Below are 13838 nucleotides of genomic sequence, written 5' to 3'. Positions count from 1 at the left end.
GTCAGTAGAAGTGCCAGAGGGACACCGAAAGGAAAAATAAAAAGCTTTCCTTTCATTAAAATTTTCATTAATTTATTCATTTTACAAATACCTGTCTACCCTCAGGAACCTCTAATCAGTTTTCTATCTCTGTGAATTTGCTATTTCTAGTCCTCTTCTAAGTGATGTCCTACAATTTTGTCCTTATGTGCTTTGCTTATTTCATAGTATATAATGTTTCCAAGTTTGCTGTATCTTGCAGAATGTCATGTAACTTCATTTTTCCTTATGGCTGAATAATATTTCATTGCAGGGATGTAACACATTTTGTCTATCCATTCGTTTATGGACACTTGGGTTGTTTCTAGCTTTTGGCTATTGTGAAAAATGCTCCTTTAAATATTGCTGTACAAGTATCTGTTTGTGACCTTGTTTTCACTCTCTGGGCATCTGGAAGCGGGATTGCTGGCTCAAATGTTTATTTTATATTACACTTTTTGAGGAACTGATGTACTGCTTTTCACAGTGGCTGCACCATTTTAAATTCCAACCAACAATGTGCTTGAGTTCCGATTTCTCCACATTCTCTCCAACATTTATTATTTTCAGTTTTTTTTAAACACCCATTCTTGTAGTTATGAAGTGGCATCGCATTGTGGTTTTAGTTTGCGTTTCCCTAATGACTAATGTTGAGCATCTTTTCATGTGTTCATTGGCCATTTGTATATCTTCTTTTAAGAAATGTGTATTTATGACTTTTGCCCAATTTTAAATTGTTTGTTTTTTTTTGTTGATGAGTTGTAAGAGTTCTTTATATTCTCTGGATAGTAAATCCATATAAAATATATCATTTGAAACTATTTTCTCCCATTCTGTTGGTTGTCTTTTCACTTGATAATTTCCTTCAATGCACAAAAGGTTTTAATTTTGATGAGATTAAGTTTATCTGTTACTTCTTTGGTTGTTCATGTTTTTGGCGTTGTATCTAAGAATCCATTGCCAAATCCCAGGTCATGAATATTTACCCATATGATCATCTAAGAGTTTTATAGTTTTTGCTCATAGGTCCTTGATGCATTTGACTTGATTTTTGCATGCAGTGCAAGGTAGGGGTCATTCTGCTGTATGTGGATATCCAATTTTCCCAAGACCATTTGTTGAAGACACTATTTTTTTCCCCACTGCATGTACTTAGCATCCTTGTCAAAAACCAACTGGTCACAGATGTGGGGCTATTTCTGGACTTTCCCTTCTGTCCCATTAGTCTATTTGTCTCTTTGTGCTAGTACCATCTGGCTTTGATTACTGTCACTTTGTAATTCAATTTGAAATTGGGAAGTGTGAATCCTCCAACCATGTTCTTCTTTCTCAAGATTGTTTAAACTATTCGGGGCCCCTTGCAGCTTGATATAAATTTGGGGATCACTTTTACATTTTCTGAAAAAAAATGCATTGAATTTGTATATTTTTTGAGTAATAGTGACATGTCAGTAATTTTAATTCTCCAATCCATGAACATAGGCTGTCTTATCATTTATTTAGATCTTCTTCAATTTCTTTTGGCAGTGTTTTATGCTTTTCAGTATACAAGTCTTTTGTGTCCTTAGTTGAAATTTTCCTGGATGTTTTATCCTTTTAGATGGTATTATAAATATGATAGTCTCTTAATTTCCTTTTCATTTTGTTTATTGCTAATGTATAGGAATACAGTTGTTCTTCATGACGATCTTGTACCCTGCTGCTTTGCTGAATGTATTTGCTAGCTCTCATAGTTTTCTGGTGGATTCCTTCGGGTTTTTACTATATAAGATCATGTTCGCTGCAAATAGAGATAGTTTTACTTCTTTCCAATTTAGATGCCTTTATTTCTTTTCCTTGTCTAATTTCTCTGACACCAACTTCTAGCAGTGATGAAAGGGGGCATCTTTGTCTCATTCCTGATCTAAGGAGGAGAAGCATTAAGTATTTCACCATTGATCATAATTTGGATGTGGCTTTTTCATACATGATCATTACCATGCTTTTAATTTTTTTTTCTAATTTTACTTTTCTGTGTGTTTTTAATCAAGAAATGGTCCTGGAGTTTTTGCGAATATTTTTTCTACATTGACCGAGATAATCATGTGCCTTTTGTTTATGTAGTGATTTTCATTGATTGGATTTTGCCTGTTGAACTACCTTGCATTTCTGGAATGAAAGACACTTAGCCAATGTGTATAGTCTTTTTAATGTGCTGTTGGAGTTGGTTCACTAGCATTTTGTTAAGGATCTTTGCATCTATATTCATAAAGGGAAGTGATCTGTCATTTTCTCTTGTTGTGATGTCTTTACCAGGTTTTGGTATCAGAGTGTTGCTGCCCTCACAGAGTGGATTAGGAAGTGTTCCCTTCCCTTGAGTTCTTTTGAAGAATTTGAACAGGATTGGTATTAATTCTTCTTTAAATGTTTGGCAGAATTCACCAGTGAAGCCATCTGGTCCTGGACTTTACTTTGGTGGAAGGTTTTTGGTTATTGATTTAATCTCTGCACTTGTTGTACATTTATCAATGTTTTCTATTCCTTCTTGAGTCAAATTGGGAAAGTGATGTATTTCTAGAAATATCTTCATTTCATCTTGATCTTTCACTTGTTGGCACACAATTGTTCCTAATTTTCTTATAATCTTTTTTATCTTTGTTAGGTCAATAGTGATATCACCATTTTCCTTCTGATTTTAATTATTTACACATTTTCTCTTTTTCCTTTGTTAGTCCATCTGAAGGTCTTTCAATTTTACTGATTTTTTTCTAAGAACCAAGTTTTTGTTTTGTTTATTCTGTTATTTTTCTGTTCTCTATTTCACTTATCTCCACTGTAATCTTAATTATTTCCTTTCTTCTACTAACTGTAGGCTTACTTTGCTCTTGTTTTTCTAATTCCTCAAGAGGTAAAGTTAGGTTATTAGTTAGAGATATTTCTTCTTTTTTAATATAGGAATTCATAGCTATAAATATCCCTCTGAGCACTGCCTTTACTGCATCCCATAATTTTTGGTATGTTACATCTTTGTTTTCATTTATCTTTAAGTATTTTCTAATTTCCCTTATATTATCTTGTTTGACCCATTGGTTGTTTAAAACGGTGCTGTTTGATCTCCATGTATTTGTAAATTTTCCAAGTTTCCTTTTGTTAATGATTTCTAGTTTCATTCCATTTTGGTCAGAGAAGTTAATTTTTATGATTTCCTTATTTTAAAATTTAATTAGGGGTGGGCAACAGTGGCTCAGTGGCAGAGTTCTCGCCTGCCATGCCGGAGACTGGTTCCTGGTGCCTGCTCACGTAAAAAAGAAAAAAAAAAAATTAATTAGCCTTCTTTTGTGGCCTAACTTGTGGTCTACCCAAGATAATGATCCATTTGTCCTGAAAATAATGTGTATTTTGTCATTGTTGAGTGAAGTGTTCTATAAATGCTGGTTAGATTTAGTTGGTTAATAGTATTGTTCTGATTCAGTATTTCCTTATGATCTTATACTTGGATGTTCTAGCCAGTGTTAAAAGAGGTGGATTGAAATCTCCAGCTAGTATTGTGCAACTGTTTGTTTTTTCCCTCAATTCTGTCAGTATTTGTTTCGTGTATTTTGGCACTCTGCTCTTAGGTTCATGTGTATTTACATTTTAAATCTTGTCAAATTGACCTCTTAGTTGACATATAATGCCCTTCTTTGTTTATTGCACTAGTTCCCGCCCCCCCACTCTTTAATGACTGTTTTTATGAAATATTTTTTCCATCCTTTCACTTTCAACCTATTTGTATCTTTGGCCCTAAGAGAGGTGTCTTGTAAACATCACATAGTTAGACCATGCTTCTTTTTCTATTCTGTTAATGTCTGTCTTTTGATTGGAAAGTTGAATCAATTTACACTTAGGGGGATTACTGATAAGGCAAGATTTAAGTTTGCCATTTTGTTAACTGTTTATTACAGTTAACATACAGTTACATACATTTCTTCCCTTTCTCTCCGTTGTTGCCTTATCTTTTTGTTCGGATAATCACTTGATTTACCTATCTTTTCCTTTTGCATAGGCATTTTAGATATTTTCTTTAGGTTTACCGAGGATTACATTCAGCATAATAAATCTAGTGCTGTTTAGTTTGTGTTGATTCCAACTTGACATCTATTGCCTAAACAGACACAGTATCTCTAACCTTCTATCCCTCCCAGTTATGCTATTCTTGTCTCTAGTTACATCTTTATGCCTGTGTGCCCAGTAACAAGTCTTATGTTGTATTTTATGCATTTGAATTTTCAGCCTTAAAAGAAATGAAAGATAGCATTAAAAATGAAAAATGAAATAATATTGGCATATATTTTTACCTACCCAGAGAGCTTTATTTCTTCATCCATCATTGAGATACTCTGTAATGTCCTTTCTTTTCAATGTGGAGGACTCTTTGTTCCATTTCCTATAAGGCAGGTCTAGTGGTATTGAACTCCCTTAGTTTTTGTTTGTCTAGAAATGCCTTAATTTCTCCTTAAGTTTGTAGAAAAACTTTTCTATTATTCTTGGGTAACAGATTTTTCTTTCAGCACTTTGAATATATCCTTCCACTACCTTCTGGCTTCCATGGTTTCTCTTGAGAAATCAGATGTGAATCTTATTAAAGATCTTTTATATGAGGCACTTTGCTTCTCTCGCTATTTTGAACAGTCTGTCTTTGTTCTTGACATTGGACGGTTTGGTCATAATGTGCCTTGATATAGATAACTTTGGGTTAATCCTGTTTGGCATTCATTGAATATTTTAGATTTCTATATTCACTTCTTTCATTAGAGTTGGAAAGTATTCTGCCATTTTTTATTTAAATATTATATCTGGCCTTTTATCTGTCTTCTCCTTCTGTGATTCCTATGATAAGTATATTGCTATGTTTCACAAGGTCCCACAGTTCCTCAGCTCTACACATTTCTTTTCATTTTGTGTCCCTTCTGCCCCTCAACCTGGATGATTTCAATTGTTTTGTCTTCAACGTCACCAATCCTTTCTTCTACCTCTTCCAATCTGCTCTTTTTTCTTTTTTTCTTTCCAATCTCTTCTTGATCCCACCTGTTGAATTCTTCATTTTGCACAGATTGTTTTTAAATTCTAGAATTTCCATTTGGTTCTTCTTTATAATATCTATCTCATTATTGGAATTCTCATTTTTAATATATTGTTTTCCTGATTTCTTTACATTTTATGTCCGTGTTTTCCTGCAGTTCATTGATCTGATTTATGAGAGTTGTTTAAAGAACTAGATTAGTAATTCCAGAGATTGTACTTTCTCTGGAATATTTTCTGTTGAATTTTTTTTCCTGTCACTGGGTCATACTTTCTTGTCTTCTTTTATATTTTTGTTGAGAACTGGATATTCTGAGTATTATGTTGTGTTCACCCTGGATATCTAGATCTTCCATTCTGCAATTGCCAGAAGTGGAACAAAAAGAAAAAAATGAGAGAGAACAAAGGGGAAAAAAACCAACAAAATCAAATAACCAGCAGACTAAACATCTCCCCCCCCCCCGCAAAAAAAAAACATGAAAAGAAAAATAAAGAAGAAACTAATGAAGTGCCCTGCCTCTCCAAGCTGGTGGGAAATCAGAAATGCTGCTTTCAAGTTCCAAACCTCAGCCAGCTTCCCCACTCATTCCTCAAGGATCCACCAGATCCAAAAATATAAAACAGAGAAGAAATAAACCCAAATCACAAAAAATATAAAAACCAAAAAAGTAAAGAAACGAAAAAGGGAGAAAGGTGCACTGGTTCTTTATGTCCCTGTAGCTGCTGGTGTGGGGCCAGAGGAAGCTGCTTCTAGGAGAAACCGAGGCCAGCATTTGCACCAGGCTCTCAGAGCCAGACAAATCACACAAGAAAGAGAAAGCCCAGACATGAAAGCATACACTGGGTCTTCAAGTCCTGGGAGATGAGGTGGGAGGCTGGAAGCTGCTGCTGCAGAGAAGGGCTAGAGAAACCAAGGCCAACCTCTACCTGCGCCCTCAGGCATCAGCGGGACCAGAAAACACTCCCTGCAGAAAGAAGGAGAAATAGCACTAGCTCTTCACCTCCAGGTGGAAGCTGGAAGGGCTGCTGCACAGAGGGCCGAAATTGAGGCCAGTGTATGTACTGGTCCCTCTGGGATCCCCCAAACCATCCTGGACCCTCCACTCCAACTTCTAGAGAAGGTGGGCTCCTCTGCCAGCCTGGTCCCAGCCCTTTGCTCCCAGCCTCTGCCCAGAGCTGTGCAATGGAGGCTGGTCACTAGTTCGCCCTGTCACTTACAAAAGCTGAGCTCTCAACAGCCTCTCACCATCTCTGGCTCTCCCATGGCTGTTCTAAATGTCCTTTTCGGTTCCTGGGTCACCATTTGGGTAATTCCATTTTTTTTCTACTGGAAGGAGAAATTTGTAAAATGTCCTACTCCACCATTTTTCTCTGGCACTCCTTATACTACTTTTTATATTCTTTCAGAAAATACATGACTCCATAATTATTATGGAGCATATAGTTGTCTACATTCTAATTGCTAAGCCCAGGCTTTGTGAACTGTGTTTAAGAAAGCATAGTAAACTTAGTGTAAGATAACAAAAAATGTTCTTAGGAAGGACTCAAGTTTTTCATGTTTTACATTGGCAGGTAATAACTATAAATGATCTACAGAGAATATACCAGATGCTGATAGAGTGAATAAAATGTTGCCAGTTGAAAATGAATATACTTTTAGCAGGTTCTAAAATACAAATCAATTATATTTCAATTTTGTAGCTAATCGGGACCACCTAAGCTATCTAAAGTTTAAAATGCTTCTTTTAAAATGAATACATATACATAGATCTATGTACACATATACATCTATCATCTACATTTAATGTGTGTGCTATTGTGTATAAGGTAATTGTCACACGAACGAACAGAAGGAATAACATCCACGCTTGGTGGATGAACTCAATGCCATTTCCTTTAGCATAAACGCTCCTTCTGGACCCTGCCTGGCAGGACCCCAAGGAAAGGCAAAGGATTATGGAAAGGAAATCCCTCCAGGGACTGCACAGGAGAGACAGAACTCATCCTGCTGTTTTGCTATTTGGGGTTAAAAGAATCCCAGGGAGATAGACAAATTTAGAATGCATTTTAAACCAAAGTTCATTGTAAAAAATAAACTGGTCCTCATTGAACTTTCATAGTGGGCATGTTTCCACTGAAGCATGAGAATTTGCAGTTGCATTCTTTTATAGATTGGTCACTTTTCTCAGGAGTGTTTGAAGTTCAAGCTCGGAACCCCTGACTCTCCAATTTTCCATTCACAAACCAGAATTCTAAAATAACTTCGAGACATCTGTTTCCCAAGTTTCTGTTTGTCAGTTCAGTCAAGCTCCAAGTGAGAATCCCATGAAGACAAATCATAGATCACTAACTTCCTAGGTTAAGTCCCCAGAGCTTTAAATGAGGTGAGAAAATTAATTTCATGTTTTTGCTTAAAAATCCATCTTATTAATGGATATTAAGTAATACCACACTTATTCTTGATATTAAGTACATGGCCCTGACGTTGACCTCTTCATATTGGATGGCACAGGACTCCTCGTCTCCCTTCTGTCCGCTCACCTTCCTCTCACAGGAATGCACCTTCTATTTCCAGAACGCTGCCTTTTATTTTAAACTTAAGGAGAGAGGACTTCCTTCTGTCTCAGAACCTAGGTCCCTGAAGCCATGTGTTCTGCTGTCAACAGGAACTTCCAGGGATGGACTGTGAAATCATATTTTTATTTGCCCTGGTATTGACATCAAAGTTTCCCACTATATTTAATAATTTCACTCAAACAATTTTATTTTACTTGCATTTCCTACCGACGTGAGATGTTGGAGCAGTGAGCTCTCTAGTTCTATTGCCTCCTGTGTGAAATAATGCTGTATTTTATTCTAAACTTACGTAGCTCAATTGTTGCTTTCTCATACAGTTATAACTCCTACATTTCTGTCCTCAGATTTTTCTTTATTTTTATATAGTTCATCTATTGTAAAAGTATAATTTGCGATGATATGTGCCTCACTTTCAGCATAGATAATGTGCTATCCCTTTTTCAATCCATCTTAAGCTTCCTCTACCTCGTTGGTGATGGAACACAGTTTGCTGAAAAACCTAGCCATTGTTTTTGGAGACGAGCACATTTTCCAGTTAGATTTTTCTAAATAAATAGACACCATTGTGTGACTTATAATTCTTTACAAGGTACACTGAAATGAATTGGAACGTAATTTAAAAACTGAATAAAATGCCCAGATTTATAAAAACTGATACTTTGGCCTCATTTAAACTTTCCTGTAATTCCCAGGGTAGCTTGCTCTGTACCGAGCCTGTGGTTGGGGGGTGTTAACCTGTAGAAGGGGCTCGCTGAGCACCAGCCACCCACTCCCCTCCCCACCCCCTTGTTACTCTGCCCCCACGTTGCTTCTCCGCATTGAGAAAATGGGAGCAATGAAATTTCTGTCCACAGAATGACTCCAGCCCAGCTCCTCGGCCACTGGCATCTGGCTCCACTTCTGTCTCTCGACACTGCTCCTGGGCTGACCATCATATCCTGCTGAAGTAAACTCACCACTGTCCATTGTCCATCCTTTCTCATCTGGAGGACACTGCCCCAGGAGGTCCCTCTGTGTGGTCCTGCAGCACCGATTCTCTCCTTTCGACGGGATTATGACCGTCTCTCCACCAATGTGCTGTGTTGCTCCCACGTTGGCTGTTTCCTCTCCAGAACCCACTTTCTCTGACAGTGGCCGCCATTCTCTGCTCTCCTTTGCAACAGAACAGCAGTGAGTTACCTGCACACTAACCCAGATCCGTTCCTGCCTTTTCCTCCTAAACCCACTCTCACCAAGACTGTTGGCCCGTGTCATTGTGACGTCCAGTTGGCTGAGCCCAGTGGAACAGACACATTTTGTCCAACTGACGTGCCCCGCCCCCTTGGTCCATGTTCTTCTCTCGGCTTCAGGACCCCAAGCTCTCTTAGCGTTTCTCTCAGACCTTGACCTCTTCCTATTAGACGGCACAGGACTCAGTCTTCCTCTCCCTCCTGTCTACATACCTTCCTCATGTGATCCCATCCAGTTTCATGGCTTTAAATACCATCCACATAGAACTTCCTGAGCTGGAATCATCTGCTCACCCTTTTCGCCATCTCTGCTGGGATGTCTGATGGCCACTGGGCATTCCACATGCGCAGCAGTGAGCCGGCCCAACCTTCCCCTCAGTGGGTAGCAACTCCCCCACATCTCGGAGGCACCTTCTGTCTCATCCATTTCACACACCCATGTCCTTTTCACCAGGGAATACTTTCGGCTTCATTTTTGAAATAGGTCACCGATTCTGATTACTTCTTACCACCTTCAGAACTACTAGTCTGGTGTGTGACACCAAAGTCTCTTTCTGGAATATTCTAGGCTTCCTAATGAATCACCGTGGCTCTACATTTGACCCCTACAGTGACCTCCCAGAGTCTGTTCTAAACTCAGAAGCCAGAATGGTCAATTAAAGTGTCCATGACATCGCTCGGCTGCCGAAACCTTCCGTCACTCTCCTTTTCCTCCTGGAATGTGTATTACCCCCTACTGACTGGCCCTTCCTATTTTCTCCTCTTCCTCACTCTTCTCCCCATTGTCTCCACTGGAGCACACCTGCTACCTCACTGCTCCTCAGTCCCACCCAGAATGCTCCAGCCTCAGGACCTTTGCATTGGCTGCTCTTTCTGCTAGGAAAGCTCATGCCTCAGACATCCTTATGGCTCATCCTCTTGCCTTCTTCACCACATTCCTTCCATGTCTTTTCTAACGAGGCCTGTGCTGCCCACCCTGTTGAATATCCTAACCTGCCACCCTCGACACTCACTATTCCTTTTTCCCTGCCCTATTCTGCAATTCCACTAATCGTTTGTTCTATATAGCTTATTGTTTGTTTCTTCATGCTAGAGTGTAAGCTCTGGGAAGGCACAGAGTTCTCTCATTTGTTCCCTTATGGCTCCTGTATGCCAGGAACAGTACTTAGCAAGTATTAGGTATGAATAAATGACCATTATGTTAACTCGTTTAATACTCCCAACCACCTGAGAGGCCACTGCTGATGGCCCCATTTCATAAGTCAGGAAATGGAGGCACAGTGTATGGATTGTCTTACTCCCTCAAATCCATGTAGCCGGAAGCTGTTGCTCTGGGATTTGGACCCAGGCAGTCTGACACCCAGTGGCCTGTTCTTCGGTACTTTGATATAACACCTCTCTGGGCTTCACAAGCACTGAGTGTCTAGGGGAACATGGCAAATAAGCCTCTGCCCTCACCTAGCCAGCGGTCCAGCATAAGAGGGAGGTTCTAGACCCATAATCCTTTATGTTACAACTTGTGAGCAGCACACCTCCATTCTACCCCCACGTGGACCGCTGAGTTCCACCTGGATGACCAGCAGCAAACATATCCCCTGGGCATTTTCATCAGTTGCTTGGAACTCAGCTCGAGCAGCATAAAGGTCTTAGAAAAAATCCAATCACAGCAGCAACATTTCGTGAAAAAATAATTTAAAAACCAGAAAATTTAACTAGAGGAGATTTGTTTACTATTGCTGCTATAACAAATTAGTACAAATGCAGTGGCTTAAACCGACAGAAATTATTAACTTATAGTTAAGTAGGTCAGAAGTCCAGCCCAGGTCTCAGTGGGATACGATCATGGTGCTGGCACAGCTGCATTGCTTTCTGTAAGCCCGAGGGGAGAATCTGCTCTCTTGACTTTTCCAGCCACTAGAAGCTGCCCACGCCTTTTGGCAAGTGGCCCTTTCCTCCATCTCCAAAGCCAGCAGTGTAGCATTTCTCTGACCTTGCTTCCATGTCACCGCTCTTTCTCTGACTCTAGCTGAGAATGATTCTCCACTTCTAAAGATTTGAGCGATTAGATTAGGCCCACCTGGATAATCCTGGCTAGTTTCCCCATCTCAAAGACCTTCATCTCAATCACACCTGCAAAGTCCCTTTAGCCAGGGAAATTAACATAGTCACAGGTTGTCACTAAGACATGGACACCTTTGGATGTCTTCAGGGGCCATCATTCTGCTAACTATACATGACTGTATATATTAGAGTAGACATCTACCAAGGAATTAAAATATCCCTACAACTTCAGGTGCTGGAATTTGTTGTAAGGTGGTGTGCCCTACTATCGAGGTTGGGAGGTTAGTCAGACATGAAGGCATAGAAAGGAAAGTCTCCTTCTGATTGTTTTAGGAAGATGTCATCCTAGCTAGTCTTAGAAGCCCTGAATGCAGCAGAAGGACTATTTTGAAAAAATGTTAAAAACGCTGAGAATTAGAGAAATAGACAATGGATGTTGTTTGCACACTTCTGTCTTTGGTTGTAATTTTTAGTGTTCTTGACTTTGTTTTTGGTTCCCCCTCCCCCCACCCCACCTATTAAAGCCACTCAGCTTGAGAAACCTTGACTAATTTTCCACCTGTTTCCTTAGCCTATCAGAATTTCCCCAAATCAAAGAAGGGATAAAAAAGAAAGAAAACTCTGTACCATCCATGCTTCCTGCAAAGATCCCAGGAGTCTGTAAGAATTGTCACACTCATGGTGTGCTAGCAAAACTGGCTCTCTGGTCCAGAGATGGTGGGAGAAGCCGTGTTTTGCTATTGCCTACCAACTTCTGTAGGGTATATGCTCCACTAGAGTGGGTATTAGGCTACCAGTGTTTTCACACTGGTTGCAAAATTCCCACATATTTAACAAATGGCCTGTAAGCTCTTGTGAGAGGTAAGAGAGAGCTCCAGCCTACAGGTGAGCGAGCCCTCTTTCCTCAGTAGCTTCAATCTTTTCTTTTTCACTGACTTTGCCCATCTTGCCATCTAAATTGAACTCATCTACCCATCCTAGAAAAGCATGCCCTTTCACCAGTGACTATACAGCTACGTGCTGGCTCCTCCCAAGCTACTGCCCATCCTTCTCCACTCTGTGCTGTGCGCTGGAAATCTCTCTGCTTCCAAATGGGGCCAGCTGATGGGAAACCAGAGCAGGAGATTGGAGGGAGGGGAAAGTGGGTGGGCATGGGTGTTTCTGCTTTTGGTGTTCTCCAGTCTGCCAGTTCAGCCATCGAAAGTCACAGCTCCCATTGGAAGCTCTTTTCCATTCAAGTTTCTTGGTCTGGTCAACATTGTCTCCATTTCCCATCAGTCCTGGGGATGCAACACCCACCAGCTGTTACAATCTCCTGGGTGCTGCATTGTGCTGTAGGTTCTCCACACCTGCCCATAGCTTTTTAAATGATTCCTTCATTAAATTATTCTCAAAATGCCTACTTTCATCCTCCTATCAGTTTCCTGTTTGGGCATTTCCTGGCCCAAACTCTGTCCTCATTTCTCACTGTTCTCACTCTTAATGCTGACTATCTAAAACCTAAAGAAGGCTCTTGGTGTCCCCCTTTCATCTTGAAACTGCCATTTTAATTTTCTACAAATCGTTATCTCTTAACCGAAGCTGATTCCTCCAAGGCCACCAAAAGTTTTATAACTAAACATTCAGAAGGTCACATAATCCTAATTCTGCAAATTTAGTATTGATTTTATATTGGTTGGGTACTGGCTTGTGACATAACATCTGACTTCCAATGAAACTTCCCCTGGGATTCCATGACTAATACTTTTCTTATTTTATAACCTTTTGGATTGTGGTAGATGTAATTAGGTACCCCTTCTCCAAAGATATGTTCTTAATCTTAGTTCACATTCCTGTGGGTATGAACCCATTTATAAATAGGATCTTTTGAAGATATATTCTTAGTTAAGGTGTGGCCTGAGTCCCAACAAGCAGAAGAAATTTGGACACAGTCAGAGAAGACCACCCAGGAGCCAGAAGCTGAAAATCAGTGGAAAATGGAAGAGCAGACCCAAGGAAAAGGGCTGCAAGCCAAGGAACCCCTAGGATTGCAGCAAGCCAGCACCATAATGCTACAGACTCCCTGGAGAAAGCATTGCCTACTGACACTTTAATTTTGTACTTCTGGCCTCCAAAAACATGAAACAATCAATGTTTGTTATTTAAGTCCCCCCATTGTGTTGTATTTGTCATAGCAGCCTGACAAACAAGATGTTGCTTCTTTTCTGTTTTATCCATCTCTCTGCTTCCTCTAGAAAACTCCATCGGTGAAAGTGAGGCCTATATCTTTACCTCCAGCCCTGCCTCCATGGGCAATCCCGTGCCCTGTCTCTAAGGCTCTATCTCACAACACAGCATGGATGTCCTCCATGAAGTCACATTCAAGGATGGACTCACCAGTTCTGCCCCATCCTTGCCCCTCTCCAGGTTTCCCCATCTAGCTGCCACCCTTTTTCCAGAATCATCCTTGACTTCTTTCCGTTTTCTTACATCTATACAAGACAACCACCATGAGGGGTGATTTACCTACCAGAATGTTTCATGTATTAGGTCTTCTTTTCCATTGCGCCCAAACTCAGATCAGTGGTTTTCTCGGCTGAGCTGGGGCTGCTACCTTACAATTTTCCATGGGTCTGTGTTTTCTGCTGCCTTTGATCTCAGAACAACCTGCTGTTGTGGAAGTTTCTATCCAAGCATACCTTTCATCACATGATAAACTTTAATGACTCTAATGCCAAAGTAGAAAGTTATTAATTTTATGATGAGATACCAAAAACCATTGGGGCAGAATTAAGCTGTTTGAAAATAACAGCTTCATTTATTTGCAATTAATGGGTGCTATCTATTTGTCTTAAAAAAGCTGAAGGCTTTGGTCTATTTTTGTATTTGGTTTCATTTTTGTTGTCACAGGTTTTTTAAATCAAACGAGCCTTA

The sequence above is a fragment of the Tamandua tetradactyla genome, chromosome 9 (genome assembly GCF_023851605.1).
Source record: "Tamandua tetradactyla isolate mTamTet1 chromosome 9, mTamTet1.pri, whole genome shotgun sequence".
Classification (NCBI taxonomy): domain Eukaryota; kingdom Metazoa; phylum Chordata; class Mammalia; order Pilosa; family Myrmecophagidae; genus Tamandua; species Tamandua tetradactyla.
This window is presented reverse-complemented; position numbering follows the sequence as displayed.